The following is a 16,905-nucleotide window of genomic DNA, read 5'->3' as shown; positions in this document are numbered from 1 at the left end:
GCCCCCCCTCTCCCTTCTCGCCCCCCCTCTCCCTTCTCGCCCCCCCTCTCCCTTCTCGCCCCCCTCTCCCTTCTCGCCCCCCTCTCCCTTCTCGCCCCCCCTCTCCCCCCTCTCCCTTCTCGCCCCCCCTCTCCCTTCTCGCCCCCCTCTCCCTTCTCGCCCCCCCTCTCCCTTCTCGCCCCCCCTCTCCCTTCTCGCCCCCCTCTCCCTTCTCGCCCCCCCTCTCCCTTCTCGCCCCCCTCTCCCTTCTCGCCCCCCCTCTCCCTTCTCGCCCCCCCTCTCCCTTCTCGCCCCCCCTCTCCCTTCTCGCCCCCCCTCTCCCTTCTCGCCCCCCCTCTCCCTTCTCGCCCCCCCTCTCCCTTCTCGCCCCCCCTCTCCCTTCTCGCCCCCCTCTCCCTTCTCGCCCCCCTCTCCCTTCTCGCCCCCCCTCTCCCTTCTCGCCCCCCCTCTCCCTTCTCGCCCCCCCTCTCCCTTCTCGCCCCCCCTCTCCCTTCTCGCCCCCCCTCTCCCTTCTCGCCCCCCTCTCCCTTCTCGCCCCCCTCTCCCTTCTCGCCCCCCTCTCCCTTCTCGCCCCCCCTCTCCCTTCTCGCCCCCCTCTCCCTTCTCGCCCCCCCTCTCCCTTCTCGCCCCCCCTCTCCCTTCTCGCCCCCCCTCTCCCTTCTCGCCCCCCCTCTCCCTTCTCGCCCCCCCTCTCCCTTCTCGCCCCCCTCTCCCTTCTCGCCCCCCCTCTCCCTTCTCGCCCCCCCTCTCCCTTCTCGCCCCCCCTCTCCCTTCTCGCCCCCCTCTCCCTTCTCGCCCCCCCTCTCCCTTCTCGCCCCCCCTCTCCCTTCTCGCCCCCCCTCTCCCTTCTCGCCCCCCCTCTCCCTTCTCGCCCCCCCTCTCCCTTCTCGCCCCCCCTCTCCCTTCTCGCCCCCCCTCTCCCTTCTCGCCCCCCCTCTCCCTTCTCGCCCCCCCTCTCCCTTCTCGCCCCCCCTCTCCCTTCTCGCCCCCCCTCTCCCTTCTCGCCCCCCTCTCCCTTCTCGCCCCCCCTCTCCCTTCTCGCCCCCCTCTCCCTTCTCGCCCCCCCTCTCCCTTCTCGCCCCCCTCTCCCTTCTCGCCCCCCCTCTCCCTTCTCGCCCCCCCTCTCCCTTCTCGCCCCCCCTCTCCCTTCTCGCCCCCCCTCTCCCTTCTCGCCCCCCCTCTCCTTCTCGCCCCCCTCTCCCTTCTCGCCCCCCCTCTCCCTTCTCGCCCCCCCTCTCCCTTCTCGCCCCCCCTCTCCCTTCTCGCCCCCCCTCTCCCTTCTCGCCCCCCCTCTCCCTTCTCGCCCCCCCTCTCCCTTCTCGCCCCCCCTCTCCCTTCTCGCCCCCCCTCTCCCTTCTCGCCCCCCTCTCCCTTCTCGCCCCCCTCTCCCTTCTCGCCCCCCCTCTCCCTTCTCGCCCCCCCTCTCCCTTCTCGCCCCCCCTCTCCCTTCTCGCCCCCCCTCTCCCTTCTCGCCCCCCTCTCCCTTCTCGCCCCCCTCTCCCTTCTCGCCCCCCCTCTCCCTTCTCGCCCCCCCTCTCCCTTCTCGCCCCCCCTCTCCCTTCTCGCCCCCCCTCTCCCTTCTCGCCCCCCTCTCCCTTCTCGCCCCCCCTCTCCCTTCTCGCCCCCCCTCTCCCTTCTCGCCCCCCCTCTCCCTTCTCGCCCCCCCTCTCCCTTCTCGCCCCCCCTCTCCCTTCTCGCCCCCCCTCTCCCTTCTCGCCCCCCCTCTCCCTTCTCGCCCCCCCTCTCCCTTCTCGCCCCCCCTCTCCCTTCTCGCCCCCCCTCTCCCTTCTCGCCCCCCCTCTCCCTTCTCGCCCCCCCTCTCCCTTCTCGCCCCCCCTCTCCCTTCTCGCCCCCCCTCTCCCTTCTCGCCCCCCCTCTCCCTTCTCGCCCCCCCTCTCCCTTCTCGCCCCCCCTCTCCCTTCTCGCCCCCCCTCTCCCTTCTCGCCCCCCCTCTCCCTTCTCGCCCCCCCTCTCCCTTCTCGCCCCCCCTCTCCCTTCTCGCCCCCCCTCTCCCTTCTCGCCCCCCCTCTCCCTTCTCGCCCCCCCTCTCCCTTCTCGCCCCCCCTCTCCCTTCTCGCCCCCCCTCTCCCTTCTCGCCCCCCCTCTCCCTTCTCGCCCCCCCTCTCCCTTCTCGCCCCCCCTCTCCCTTCTCGCCCCCCCTCTCCCTTCTCGCCCCCCCTCTCCCTTCTCGCCCCCCCTCTCCCTTCTCGCCCCCCCTCTCCCTTCTCGCCCCCCCTCTCCCTTCTCGCCCCCCCTCTCCCTTCTCGCCCCCCCTCTCCCTTCTCGCCCCCCCTCTCCCTTCTCGCCCCCCCTCTCCCTTCTCGCCCCCCCTCTCCCTTCTCGCCCCCCCTCTCCCTTCTCGCCCCCCCTCTCCCTTCTCGCCCCCCCTCTCCCTTCTCGCCCCCCCTCTCCCTTCTCGCCCCCCCTCTCCCTTCTCGCCCCCCCTCTCCCTTCTCGCCCCCCCTCTCCCTTCTCGCCCCCCCTCTCCCTTCTCGCCCCCCCTCTCCCTTCTCGCCCCCCCTCTCCCTTCTCGCCCCCCCTCTCCCTTCTCGCCCCCCCTCTCCCTTCTCGCCCCCCCTCTCCCTTCTCGCCCCCCCTCTCCCTTCTCGCCCCCCCTCTCCCTTCTCGCCCCCCCTCTCCCTTCTCGCCCCCCCTCTCCCTTCTCGCCCCCCCTCTCCCTTCTCGCCCCCCCTCTCCCTTCTCGCCCCCCCTCTCCCTTCTCGCCCCCCCTCTCCCTTCTCGCCCCCCCTCTCCCTTCTCGCCCCCCCTCTCCCTTCTCGCCCCCCCTCTCCCTTCTCGCCCCCCCTCTCCCTTCTCGCCCCCCTCTCCCTTCTCGCCCCCCCTCTCCCTTCTCGCCCCCCCTCTCCCTTCTCGCCCCCCCTCTCCCTTCTCGCCCCCCCTCTCCCTTCTCGCCCCCCCTCTCCCTTCTCGCCCCCCCTCTCCCTTCTCGCCCCCCTCTCCCTTCTCGCCCCCCCTCTCCCTTCTCGCCCCCCCTCTCCCTTCTCGCCCCCCCTCTCCCTTCTCGCCCCCCCTCTCCCTTCTCGCCCCCCCTCTCCCTTCTCGCCCCCCCTCTCCCTTCTCGCCCCCCCTCTCCCTTCTCGCCCCCCCTCTCCCTTCTCGCCCCCCCTCTCCCTTCTCGCCCCCCCTCTCCCTTCTCGCCCCCCCTCTCCCTTCTCGCCCCCCTCTCCCTTCTCGCCCCCCCTCTCCCTTCTCGCCCCCCCTCTCCCTTCTCGCCCCCCCTCTCCCTTCTCGCCCCCCCTCTCCCTTCTCGCCCCCCTCTCCCTTCTCGCCCCCCTCTCCCTTCTCGCCCCCCCTCTCCCTTCTCGCCCCCCCTCTCCCTTCCCTCCCCCCCTCTCAGTTCTCCCTCCCCCCCTCTCAGTTCTCCCTCCCCCCCCTCTCAGTTCTCCCTCCCCCCCCTCTCTTCTCGCACACCACCCTCTCTCTTCTCGCACCCCACTTTATCTCTCCTCCCCCCTCCTTCTCTCTCTCTCTCTCTCTCTTTCTCTTCTCTCCCCCCCCACTCCCAGGTGCTGCAGTAGGCGAGTAGAAATAATTTTTTTATTTATTGAGTGATTTTTTATTATTTAAAAAAAAATGTCTTTTTGATTGATTTATTGGTTTATTTATTGATTTATTTATCATTTATTATTGATGATGGCTCTTTATTTGTACTAGTGAAGTGCTTAATGTTCCTCCCCTCCCCCACATCTCTCGTTCCCTACGCCTGCTTTGTAATCTAAGCCTGATTTCTAAGTGTAGGCAAGGTTTTTCTGAGCGTACAAAAATCTAAACTTACTCCATTCTAAGTTAATTTGGAGTAAGTTTTTACTGCCTAAACTTGCAAAACAGGCATAAGTGGCTGGACACGCCCCCTTTTGGAAAAAAATCTGTTCTAAAATGAAACTGTTCTAACTTACTAGAACTGGAGCAAACTAAATGCCGAGAATTGCAATTTCTAAGATACTCCATTCTAAACTAGTTGCTCCTAACTCAGGCCGAAACTTGACCCCAATATGCTAAGTAAGCTTATGGCAACATTTTTTTTTAGTTTTCCCCAATGACACTTGACTTTGTTGGGGTACATTTCTATGACAGTACGTTTTGGCATGCTACTCCATGATTGAGGACATCATAGCCGAACTTAATCCTTTGTAGTGGAGTATTTAAAATAAACACTTACCAGGTCTGAGTTTGAAGATTCTAGTCTTTATTTTGCACCAGTGGGGACCTTGCCTGCTGGTTGTCTGTAACCTGGCCTCTCCAATGATACAAAGTTCCAAACAACCTTTTATACACTTAATGATGCATGTCAGCCCCCATGCTCTTTAATTGGCCCAAAGCCCATGTGCACAATTGCTGCTTGACGAATTCCCTTTCATGTCTCACAATCATTCGCCTATATCTCATACCAAATAGAGCTTTTCCAATGTGTCACTTTTGACTCCTTGCCCTGTTTAACTGCCCCTCTGGGCCTCCTGTGGTTCAATAGTTTGGCTATTTGTAATTGTCCTCAGGTTACACAGCTTATAACAATGAATCATTCTGACATGTTATTTCCCTTTAAACACCTTTAGAAAGTTGACCACTACAAAAGCCTATGTCAGCTCGTTTTAGTTCTGAGATCCATTTTTAACCCTTTAATTATAACAGAGCTCGAAAGCCCCACTTCAGTCCCCCTTTTGGTACTTGGCTACCCAGCCCAAGATTACCAACCTAATTCTATTTCATCCTGTGTCCCCTGCTCCATTCTGTGGTGATCAGCCACGCAGTTTGGGAGACTCGGGACGTGACCTACGTCTCAAAGTATTTCAGAGTACTCAGCTAACAACTTTCGCTGTTCCATAATTAAAGTTTTTGCTTTCCTTCTCCATTGCCTCTTTCTGCATGCCATGCATAACCCGATTCTCCATCCGACAGCTAGCCCTAACTGTGTGACCACCAATACATGAGAAGCTATATGAATCCACGGATGGATATTCACATTCATTCCCCAATTCCATACATGTTCCCACTATTGAGTGTCTTCCAGGGCTTCTTCAATGTCCTTTTGAATGCTGTATGGAATCTTCCAGTATGCTTTTCTCAGTGTCCTTTTTCAATTGCGTCAAATGTTCTTTGAGATGTGGAATGTCTTGCCAACTTGGTATCTCATATTATTCCATTTTATCATCCCATCTCGGGTTGTTTAAAGTGATGTTCTCGATGCGTTCCTCTCTTCGTGGGAATAGGTATTGATGGCCTAGTTTGACCACAGCTTTAGGTGTAAAACAGAAATTAGGTTGTGGGATCGCACATTCAGCACTACCATATTCGTACTTAGTTTTTTTGGTGGATATGCAGTACGTCCCATCATCCCGGGCTGCCACCTCAGTCCCTCCATGACTAAGGGGACTGATCTCCAACGTTTTAGGCTTGCACTACCCAGGTAGTCCCACTTTGGTCAGATTCAATATTACAGGTACCACTTCATGATGCACATCATGGTACAATATCATGTGAGTTGAGATTACCATTAGCTCATTTATTGGCCCTGGATGTGTTTATGACAAACAATTCGCTTTTCCCACAAATTTGTTTATTCATTGGAGAAGGAGCCTTTGGGCTCTACAGCTTGTACAACTGCTGTCCTTGCACCCCTTGATATAATGGATGGTTATGGTGTTATGATTACCATGCCACTGTAAATACATAGAAACATAGAAAATAGGTGCATGGCTGATCATGCAACTTCAGTACCCCACTCCTGTCCCCTTAGCCGTAAGGGCCACATCTAACTCCCTCTTGAATATATCCAACGAACTGGACTCAACAACTTTCTGTGATAGAGAATTCCACAGGTTCACCACTCTCTTGGTGAAAAAGTTTCTCCTCATCTCGGTCCTATATGGCTTACCCCTTATCCTTAGAATGTGACCCCTGGTTCTGGACTTCCCCAACATTGGGAACATTCTTCCTGCATCTAACCTGTCCAGTTCCATCATAATTTTATATGCTTCTATGAGATCCCCTCTCATTCTTCTAAATTCCAGTGAGTAAAAGCCTAGCCGATCCAGTCTTTCTTCATATGTCAGTCCTGCCATCCCGGGAATTAGTCTGGTGGACCTTCGCTGCACTCCCTCAATAGAAAGTACGTCCTTCCTCAGATTAGGAGACCATAATTGCACACAATATTCAAGGTGTGGTCTCACCAAGGCCCTGTACAACTGCAGTAAGACCTCCCTGCTCCGATACTCAAATCCTCTCGCTATGAAGGCCAGCATGCCATTTGCTTTCTTTACTGTCTGCTGTACTATCTGCATGCCTACCTTCAGTGACTGATGTACCATGACACCCAGTTCCTCCCCTTTTACTAATCTGTCACCATTCAGATAATCTGCCTTCCTGTTTTTGCCACTGAAGTGGATAATCTCACATTTATCTACATTATACTGCATCTGCCATGCATTTGCCCACTCACCTAACTTGTCCAAGTCACCCTGCAGCCTCTTAGCATCCTCCTCACAGCTCACACTGCCACCCAGCTTAATGTCATCTGCAAACTTGGAGATATTACATTCAATTCCTTCGTCTAAATCATTAATGTATATTGTAAATAGCTGGGGTCCCAGCAGCGAACCTTGCGGCACCCCACGAGTCACTGCCTGCCATTCTGAAAAGGACCCGTTTATTCCCACTCTTTGCTTCTTGTCTGCCAACCAATTCTCTATCCACGCCAATACATTACCCCAAATACCATGTGCCTTAATTTTGTGCACTAATCTTTTGTTTGGGACCTTATCAAAAGCCTTTTGAAAGTCCAAATACACCACATCCACTGGTTCTCCATTATCCACTCTAATAGTTACATCCTCGAAAAACTCTCTAAGATTTGTCAAGCATGATTTCCCTTTCATAAATCCATGCTGACTTGGACCGATCCTGTCACTGCTTTCCAAATGCGCTGCTATTACATCTTTAATAATAACTGATTCCAGCATTTTTCCACCACTGATGTTAGGCTAACCGGTCTATAATTCCCTGTTTTCTCTCCCTCCTTTTTTAAAAAGTGAGGTTACATTAGTTACCCTCCAATCCATAGGTACTGATCCAGAGTCCATGGAATTTTGGAAAATGACCACCAATGCATCCACTATTTCTAGGGCCACTTCCTTAAGTACTCTGGGATGCAGACTATCAGGCCCTAGGGATTTATTGGCCTTCAGTTTCCCTAACACCATTTCCTGACTGACAAGGATTTCTCTCAGTTCCTCCTTCCCGCTAGACCCTCGGTCCCCGAGTATTTTCAGGAGGTTATTTGTGTCTTCCTTAGTGAAGACAGAACCAAAGTATTTGTTCAATTGGTCTGCCATTTCCTTATTCCCCATTATGAATTCACCTGATTCTGACTGCAAGGGACCTACATTAGTCTTCACTAATCTTTTTCTCTTCACATATCTATAGAAGCTTTTGCAGTCAGTTTTTATGTTCCCTGCAAGCTTACTCTCATACTCTATTTTCCCCCTCCTAATTAAACCCTTAATCCTCCTTTGCTGAATTCTAAATTTCTCCCAGTCCTCAGGTTTGCTGCGTTTTCTGGCCAATTTATATGCCTCTTCCTTGGATTTAACACTTTCCCAAATTTCCCTTGGTAGCCACGGTTGAGCCACCTTTCTTGTTTAATTTTAAGCCAGACAGGGATGTACAATTGTTGAAGTTCATCCATGTGATATTTAAATGTCTGCCATTGCCTATCCACCATCAACCCTTTAAGTATCATTCGCCAGTCTATCCTAGCCAAATCACGTCTCATATCATTGAAATGTCCTTTCTTTAAGTTCAGGACCCTAGTCTCTGAATTAACTGTGTCGCTCTTCATCTTAATGAAGAATTCTACCATATTATGGTCACTCTTCCCCAAGGGGCCACGCACGACCAGATTGCTAATTAATCCTCTCTCGTTACACAAGTCCCAGTCTAGGATGGCCTGCTCTCTCGTTAGTTCCTCGACATATTGGTCTAGAAAACCATCCCTTATGCACTCCAGGAAATCCTCCTCCACAGTATTGCTACCAGTTTGGTTAGCCCAATCAATATGTAGATTAAAGTCACCCATGATAACTGCTGTACCCTTATTGCATGCTTCCCTAATTTCCTGTTTGATGCCATCCCCAACCTCCCTACTGCTGTTTGGTCTGTACACAACTCCCACTAATGTTTTCTGCCCTTTGGTGTTTCGCAGCTCTACCGATATAGATTCCACATCATCCAAGCTAATGTCCTTCCTTAGTATTGCATTAACCTCCTATCCTATACCCTCGGCCGTCCCTACTTCTACCATTCACAATATGTCTCTTACAACTTTGTGAGATTAGCGGCGTTTGCGAGGCATGTCTGTGGATAGGAGGTTGTTCCAGATCTAGGACCCAAGGAGATTTTTCCAGTGTCCTGTCCACTTCCCTTTGGATCATACTGTACCTGATTAGGTGGGGGTATCCCATTAGACACCCCTTCTTCCTCATCCTGCTGGAGAGGACGAATCCCACTTCCCATGTTCATAACCGTTTCCTCTTGTCACGGTACTTTTTGGTGAACTGAAAAAAAACTTTATCTGGTTAATATAAAACCATTTAATACTACTAGGTAAGAGGGCTGCATATACCATGGGACTAGCTTTATCAACGATATTATACGGTCCCTTGTACTGGAGTTCAAAAGTTCCACCCTGGCATAGTTTTGTTCCTTCCTGCTTTTTTAAAAAAACGGTCACCGTAACAACTAACTTCGCTCCTTATTTCTTGCAGTACAAAGGGCCCCTCTTTCTCCACATTTCACACGTCACTTTTGTCCGAGTTTGTTGCAGTTATAACAGATTTTGGGGTTTCCTACCACCCCTACGGTTTCTAATTAATGGGGGCTGTTGGCTGTTGTTCCTTTTCGTGTGTCCTGATGCCATCACACCTACTGTCAGTTTATTTTGTCGCTTTCTCAGTCAATAGTCTAGTCCATATACTTAATTCATAATACGCGCGAGTGACTAAAATAAGGGCTTTCTCCTAGTTTTGTTTCTTTTCTGACACCCACCATTTTCTTTGTTCAGCGGGTGGGTCATCTGGTTTCCAATTTTGTTTAATCATTATTTCAATTAGTTTTCAATTTTTGTCTGTTAGGTACCATGGCTGTTGGTTGTCAGCTATACGTCCCTTACTTACTTGCCCTGAGTAAGACTACTACTTGTAACCCATTGGTTGTCAGTGGTCCCTTACTTACTCCTCACGAGTGAGATCGTCACTTGCAACCTATATCAGTTATCAATCGCAACGTTACACAGGCACACTTCTATATAACCAATCGTAATTGTTTCATCTGGCATCTTCCGCTGACTACTTGAAATCTCGGCCAGACCTGCAGATTCATATCTCTCAGGCAGCTGATACCAGACAGATTTCTACCCTTGTCCTAACTGGTAATTAAATATGGTAATTAAAACGTACTCATGTCTTTGACATGGCTTCCATCTGCCGGTGTTCGCCGTCCGCTTGAGATCCTGCCGACTACGCCAATTGTAGCGGAGTATTTAAAATAAATACTCAACACCAGGTCTGAGTTCGAAGATTCAAGTAGTGTTTATTTTGCTCCGGTGGAGAGCTTGCCTGCTGGTTGTCTGTAGCCAGACCTCTCTCATGATACAAAGTTCCAAGCAACCTTTTATACACTTAATGATACATGTCCGCCTCGTGTATTGCCCCCCTATGCCGTTTAATTGGCACGTGCACAATTGCTGCTTGATTAATTCCCTTTCACGCCACACAATCATTCACCTATATCTCATACCAAATGGAGTGTTTCCAACGTGTCATTTTTGACCCCTTGCCCTGTTTAACTGCCCCTCTGGACTTCCTGTGGTTCAACAGTTTGGCTATTTGTAATTGTCCTCAGGTTACACAGCTTGTAACAATTAATCATTCCGACTTTTATTTCCCTTTAAGCACCTTTAGAAAGTTGACCACTACAAAAGCCTATGTCAGCTTGTTTTAGTTCTGAGATCCATTCTTAACCCTTTAATTATAACAGAGCTCGAAAGCCCCACTCCGATCCTACCCTTGTCTCTGTCCATAAAACACATTCACACTTTTCAGGAAGAACCCTGGCTAGTCCTTCCTTCTCTTGCCCAGGGCACTGATGTCAATTGTAGTGCTTCTACTGCTGCCCACACCGCAATAGCTGAAGCAGCATTGAATGGAAATTGAACATGGGACCTTCTGATCTCTGTAGAATAGTGCCATAATAAGTAGTGTATTTATCTACTAGATGGAGAGACCACAGTCAGGCCATTCCAGCCATTAAAATGTGAATGGTTTTATAGTGAGCCATCAAAATTTGCTTATACGTACCTTTAAACGACCGTCTTTTTTTTGAAGGGGCTTTGAGCCAACTATTTTGTTGTATAGTCAGGGCTCATACTTGACTGGCACTAGACCACCTCTTCCCGACTGGCTTTACAAACTGTGTGCTGACATACATTTGTCTGTTTATATGCTATTTCTGATGTTGCATTTGCATCTAAGAAAGTATGTTGCTCATGCCAAACGTGCAGTAGAAAGAAGGAATTTGCATTCCATTTAGATCCTTTCATGTCCTCTATCAATGTTGTTTTGTGGGCAATTGCACACAGCTAGGTTCTACAAACTGCAGAGAGATAAATGACTAGATATTCTGTTTGACAGTGTTGGTTCAGGGATAGGTATTGGTTAGAACACCAGGAGAGTTCCCTGTTGTTTTTCAAATAGTGCCATGGGATCTTTTACGTACATCTGAGCAAGAAGACAGGCCTCGGCTTAGTTTTTCAGCTATAAAACGGCACCTCCGACAACGCACAACTCCCTCAGTACTGCACTTAAATATGAAAGGAACCTAATTGATGAATTTAATATGGATTTAGTTCCTTTATAAGAGAAATATGTTTGTGAGTTGCTATGCTAAAACAATAATGTTCATATTGAGACTCAAGAAAGACTTGATGTGGTATTGGTAGTGAAACAAGTGTCCTTAATTTTTGTTACTTGCTCTTGATTCTTATGGGCCAAGCCTCTGGTTTAGAGATGTCTACCATTGCACGCAAGTGTTATGAAATACATTTAAACTTGAGGATAAATTTTACCTAAATGAATTTCTGTAAACAAGCAGTAGTAATAACTCTTGAAACTGATTTTATAAAATGGATCTCTGATGGTATGATGGATTCACAACATTATCATATTTTTTGTTAAAGAACCCACTTTGTTTTATGATTTCAGAAATTGTGTAAATCAAGGTAGTTGTAAACAGCAAGTTAATGGCTAGTATTTTTAATGTTTGGCTGGTATTCTTTAGTCAACATCACATTACCAGATATGGTGCCTATATAGATGTCTACATAAGTAAACATGAGTACCTTGCTAGAAAAAACATATCAGTGAAATGAGTCTGACTAAACTCAAAACTATTTCTCAGTCATAATGGTTGTAAGCCCTTAGCAATACAGTAACTTTGGGTCGCAAATTCCGGCCTCGCTGGGCCCATACGAAGTGCGCACGGACCCGGCAAGGTCTGGCAAAAAGCGGTTTGTGGGGTGTGATGCGCATGCGCCAAAAGCTGACAAGATTTCTCTAGATAGATCCTCCGCATCCCCAGGAGAAGATGTCCGCACGGAAGAGATTGGACTATTTGCCCAACTCCTGCCCAGCGAATGACCTTCAAACTTTTACGCCTGGTAAAAGCAGACTCATAGCTTACTTTTGCCAGTTTTAAAACATATAAAAATTACATTTAACACTCATTTTTATATTAAAAACCCTGTCCATTAAGGTAAGTTTATTTTTAACACTAGTAAAACACATTAAAAACATTCTTAAAAAATATATATTTTTCTAAAACATTCAGTTACATTTAATTTCAATTAATTTTAAACATTTGAGGTGTATTATTTATTTATTATGCTGTGTTTCGGTGTTTTAGGGTTTTTTCTCATTTATAGTAATGGGAACTTGCACAATAAGTTTATTGCATAGTGATTGGTGGTCCAGGCTCACGTGACTCCAGCTTGTACATACCTCAGAGTCATCCCCCCATGCGCTGCGCAGTGAATCTAGGCCTCCGACCGGGATCTTGCATTCCTCCGGGACCACCAGGTACTTTTGTAGATTTTATTCGGGTTGGAGGCGTTAGTACGAAGGAAGCCTCCGACCACAATTTTCCCTCCTTTTTGTTTTTACCAATCTGTATAAGAAGGGAAAATTGAATATACAGCCAACACATGCTAACTCATAATGTCTGATTGCAGAATGGTATTGGCTGAAGACTGCTTGTACTCTTGGCCAGGTATATTTGCCCTGATTTTGCAATCAGTGGTGAACGAATGGTGTGAGCCGTTCATGACATTTACAATTGTCCAGAGACTTTCTATGGGCTTTTTGCATGGGAACTTGCTGCAATTAGAAAGCCATTTTCACGCAGCATCCTCTACAGGGGATCTGGAACCTGTGTGAACAGGAAAAGCAATGATTAAGGAGATAAAGAGATCAGATTGAAGAATCCTTACTGAGGCATGCAGAGATTGAACCAGGAAGTGTCGGTTAGAATATTGAATTCAATGCCAAATCATGTACAGAATGCGAAATAAGGAGAGGGTAAGAAAGACGGGATTATGGGCTCAAATTTCCCCAGGAGTTGCCCCGCTTTTTTTTGGAGCAAGTAACTTTTTTTGGAGTAACTTAAAAATCGCAAATTTCCCCATTTAACTTGCTCCAGTGTATGTCAGTTAGTTAGGTTTTTTTTTAGTTTCGTTTTTTTTCTCCAGAAGGGGGCGTAACCGGCAAGCCGCTTACGCCTGTTTTGGCCATAGAAGCAAATTTGGCCAGCTAAAAGTTACTCCAAACTAACTTAGGCCAGTGTATGTGGCCACTTTTGTAGGCACAGAAAAACCTTGCCTACATTTAAGAAATCAACGTAAGTAGCCAGAGATTGGGGGGAGGCAAGGTGAGTTAGAGGATTCTAAAGCACTAAACACCTTCACAGCATCAGCACAACATCAAAACAACTTCAGCACAACATCTTCACGATATCATCAAAAATAAATGGAAGATAAATCATCTACTGAAAATAGAGCAGTCCTGCCTTGCCGACTGCAGAACGCACCGGCTAGCCCTTCGGCCAGGACTAGGGGCGGCAGGCACGCATGACTGTAGGGGTGAAGGGTGGTTTTTTTTACAGTTGTTCCTAAATGTGTGGTGATAATGGAACATGATTCGGTTTTAATGCAAAAAATCTTTTATTGGAAAGTTTACAATGCACTTCCACAACAACAAGAACAACAGCAAAGAAAGGCTGCACCCATCTCTCACCCACATATCGGGGAGGTACCAGCGGATTGGAAAGCAGCTAATGTAACGCCTCTGTTTAAAAAAGGGGGCAGAAAAAAGGCAGGTAACTATAGGCCGGTTAGTTTAACATCTGTAGTGGGGAGAATGCTTGAAGCTATCATTAAGGAAGAAATAGCGGGACATCTAGATAGGAATAGTGCAATCAAGCAGTCGCAACATGGATTCATGAAGGGAAATCATGTTTAACTAATTTATTGGAATTCTTTGAGGATATAACGAGCATGGTGGATAGAGGTGTACTGATGGATGTGGTGTATTTGGATTTCCAAAAGGCATTCGATAAGGTGCCACACAAAAGGTTACTGCAGAAGATAAAGGTACGCGGAGTCAGAGGAAATGTATTAGCATGGATCGAGAATTGGCTAACTAACAGAAAGCAGAGAGTCGGGATAAATGGGTCCTTTTCGGGTTGGCAGTCGGTGGTTAGTGGTGTGCCACAGGGATCGGTGCTGGGACCACAACTGTTTACAATATACATAGATGACCTGGAAGAGGGGACAGAGTGTAGTGTAACAAAATTTGCAGATGACACAAAGATTAGTGGGAAAGCGGGTTGTGTAGAGGACACAGAGAGGCTGCAAAGAGATTTAGATAGGTTAAGCAAATGGGCTAAGGTTTGGCAGATGGAATACAATGTCAGAAAATGTGAGGTCATCCACCTTGGGGGGGAAAAAAAACAGTAAAATTATTTGAATGGGGAGAAATTACAACATGCTGTGGTGTAGCGGGACCTGGGGGTCCTTGTACATGAATCCCAAAAAGTTAGTTTGCAGGTGCAGCAGGTAATCAGGAAGGCGAATGGAATGTTGGCCTTCATTGCGAGAGGGATGGAGTAGAAAAGCAGGGAGGTCCTGCTGCAACTGTACAGGGTATTGGTGAGGCCGCACCTGGAGTACTGCGTGAAGTTTTGGTCACCTTACTTAAGGAAGGATAGACTAGCTTTGGAGGGGGTACAGAGACGATTCACTAGGCTGATTCCGGAGATGAGGGGGTTACCTTATGATGATAGATTGAGTAGACTGGGTCTTTACTCGTTGGAGTTCAGAAGGATGAGGGGTGATCTTATAGAAACATTTAAAATAATGAAAGGGATAGACAAGATAGAGGCAGAGAGGTTGTTTCCACTGGTCGGGGAGACTAGAACTAGGGGGCACAGCCTCAAAATACGGGGGAGCCAATTTAAAACCGAGTTGAGAAGGAATTTCTCCTCCCAGAGGGTTGTGAATCTGTGGAATTCTCTGCCCAAGAAAGCAGTTGAGGCTAGCTCATTGAATGTATTCAAATCACAGATAGATAGATTTTTAACCAATAAGGGGGTTAAGGGTTATGGGGAGCGGGGGGTGGGTGGAGCTGAGTCTGTGGCCGGATCGGCCATGGTCTTGTTGGGTGGCGGAGCAGGCTCGAGGGGCTAGATGGCCTACTCCTGTTCCTAATTCTTATGTTCTCATAGGGGCGGTGATGGTGGTGGGGGGAGCTGGGGGCCCGGCTTGGGTCTCAACAGAGGCTGGTGTGCGGATTGCAGTGGGAGTGGCATTTGATTGTCAGGCCTGTGTGCCCTTATTGCAGCAGCTAGCTCCCTCATGGCCACTGCCATCATTTGAATTCCCTCTGAAATGCCCGCCCTCAGTTCCTGTCTCAGTGCTTATATTTGTCCCGACAGTGTCAGGGAAGGGCATTGGACTCCTCACCCAATGACATAATCTGATTAACATCTGATGAAGACTGCATCTCGGGAGAGACTGATCGGCTTCTCCTTCCTCTTGCCATGGGTCTACCTAGTGGCACCCCTCCAGTGCGACGCGCAGGCTGGGACGGTGGGGCCCTGGGTGTTCCAATCTGCATTCCACCACCGCCACTGGGACCCGCAACCTCGGAAGGTGTGAAACCAAGGAATGTCGTGGCAGAGCTCGTGGAGGTGTCTGGCAAAAGTGATGCCCTGTACCATGGACTGATCCATATCATGATCAGCATTCTCCCGTGACCACAGATCCATGGACCCCTCCTCCCCCCCCCCCACCTGCCTTGGTCTGGAGCGGATGCATCTGGATCTTCTTGTTGACCTTCAGGATGTTCAGGATTATCATCTTCTGCAAAATACAACAGGTCAGTCAACTGGATAGCAGGAAAGGAGGGGGCAGGATGAGTGGAATGAGTAGTCTCACGGGTAGCAGGCCAGTCAGCAGGTTGATTTGAAGGGCGACGATTGACCCTCACCATCACCTGTGGGCCCAGCTTGTGCAGAGCTGATTCTTTTTCTGCAGGTGTGACTCAACAAGGCAGCAACCCTCTGTTCCAGGGGTGATAGTTGGTGCAGATTTGGCTGCCCTCCTCCTGTTCTAGTTCTTTCCCTTTTGTTGTCGGCCAATTTCTTCTGCAAAGATGAAAATATAATTTTTGCCACATGGTGAGCTTCTGATGACAGTAACAATTGCAATTCCATTTAAAACCCAAGTTAATCATTCACTACTTGACCAAAGTCCTGCCATTTCTTTTTACACTGGCTTCCGGTTCTTGCGGTATTCACCCCTGTGGAGAATTCTTCTGCAACTAGGTTCCAGTATCTCCTCATTTCTTTGGGTGGAACTTTTGTGGGATCACTCTTACTGATATCCAACTCCTGCCACCTGTCCTCAATGACAGTGACTAGCTTCTCCACTTCCTCATGCAAGACGTTCTTTGTTCTTGTTGCATACTCTTGCATCATTGGTGTATCGGATTCACACTCGGGTAATGTTGAAAAAACATAGTTCTCACCTTGCATGCACCTACGCAGCACTCCTTTCCACTCCCTCAGCCATCAAAAATCAATATTAACACCTTACCTTCCAATATGGCTCACTGCCGATGCTGCTGATGCACTGAGGACGCTCTCCCTTTAAATGGCCGATTGCCAAGGTTTCTGGTCAATTGTGCATGCACGCACGCTTCAACACGCAGTGTGCACGCACAAATGGACATGCGACCCCTGCCAGCACTCGAAGACATGCTGGGCCCAAGCCCCGCCCCCTTGCCGGCTGCGCTGAGCAAGCGCGACCCAAGCTCCGCCCCCCGCAGGTTTCTCAGCGCCACGCCACGGGACCACAGGGATCCAGGAGCGGCCAAATGATCCCAGTAAGTTTTCAGCGCGTTTTCTCCATCATGAAATCGGCGCACCACGTCTAACTGCGCCATTCTAGGTGGCTGGGGAAATTTGGGCCCTAAGAGAGAGAGCTAAAAGAGATTAAAAGGTTTTCTAAAAATTAACATTTTTTTTATTTTGTTAAGTCGCTACGAATAATTAAAATGTGAAGGAATGAGACTTCACACTTGTAAAACTTAATTTTCAGTGCCATAGAGGATGTTTGGCAGTTACTAAGACTTGCCATGCCGTTAAAAATTTACTTGCACTGGAATGGACAAGGCCTGACTTTTTCTTGCGTATTTACTGTGTATCCCATAAGTACTGCTACTTGATGCCCTTCCACGTGTTCATGACCGAGTGTCTCTCTGAGATACTGGTATAGCGTGG

At 49.5% G+C, this 16,905-nt stretch overlaps 1 protein-coding gene across 5 annotated transcripts in view; it reads left to right on the top strand.

Annotated features, from left to right (window-relative positions):
• prdm11 (PR domain containing 11) overlaps positions 1 to 16,905 on the top strand; it is a 204,659-nt gene that overhangs the window by 41,608 nt on the left and 146,146 nt on the right. The window lies entirely within an intron of this gene.

Source organism: Pristiophorus japonicus, chromosome 14, assembly GCF_044704955.1.
Source record: "Pristiophorus japonicus isolate sPriJap1 chromosome 14, sPriJap1.hap1, whole genome shotgun sequence".
NCBI classification, from domain to species: Eukaryota; Metazoa; Chordata; class Chondrichthyes; family Pristiophoridae; genus Pristiophorus; species Pristiophorus japonicus.
The sequence above is the reverse complement of the archived record's forward strand: the minus strand, read 5'-3'. Positions and strand labels throughout refer to the sequence as shown.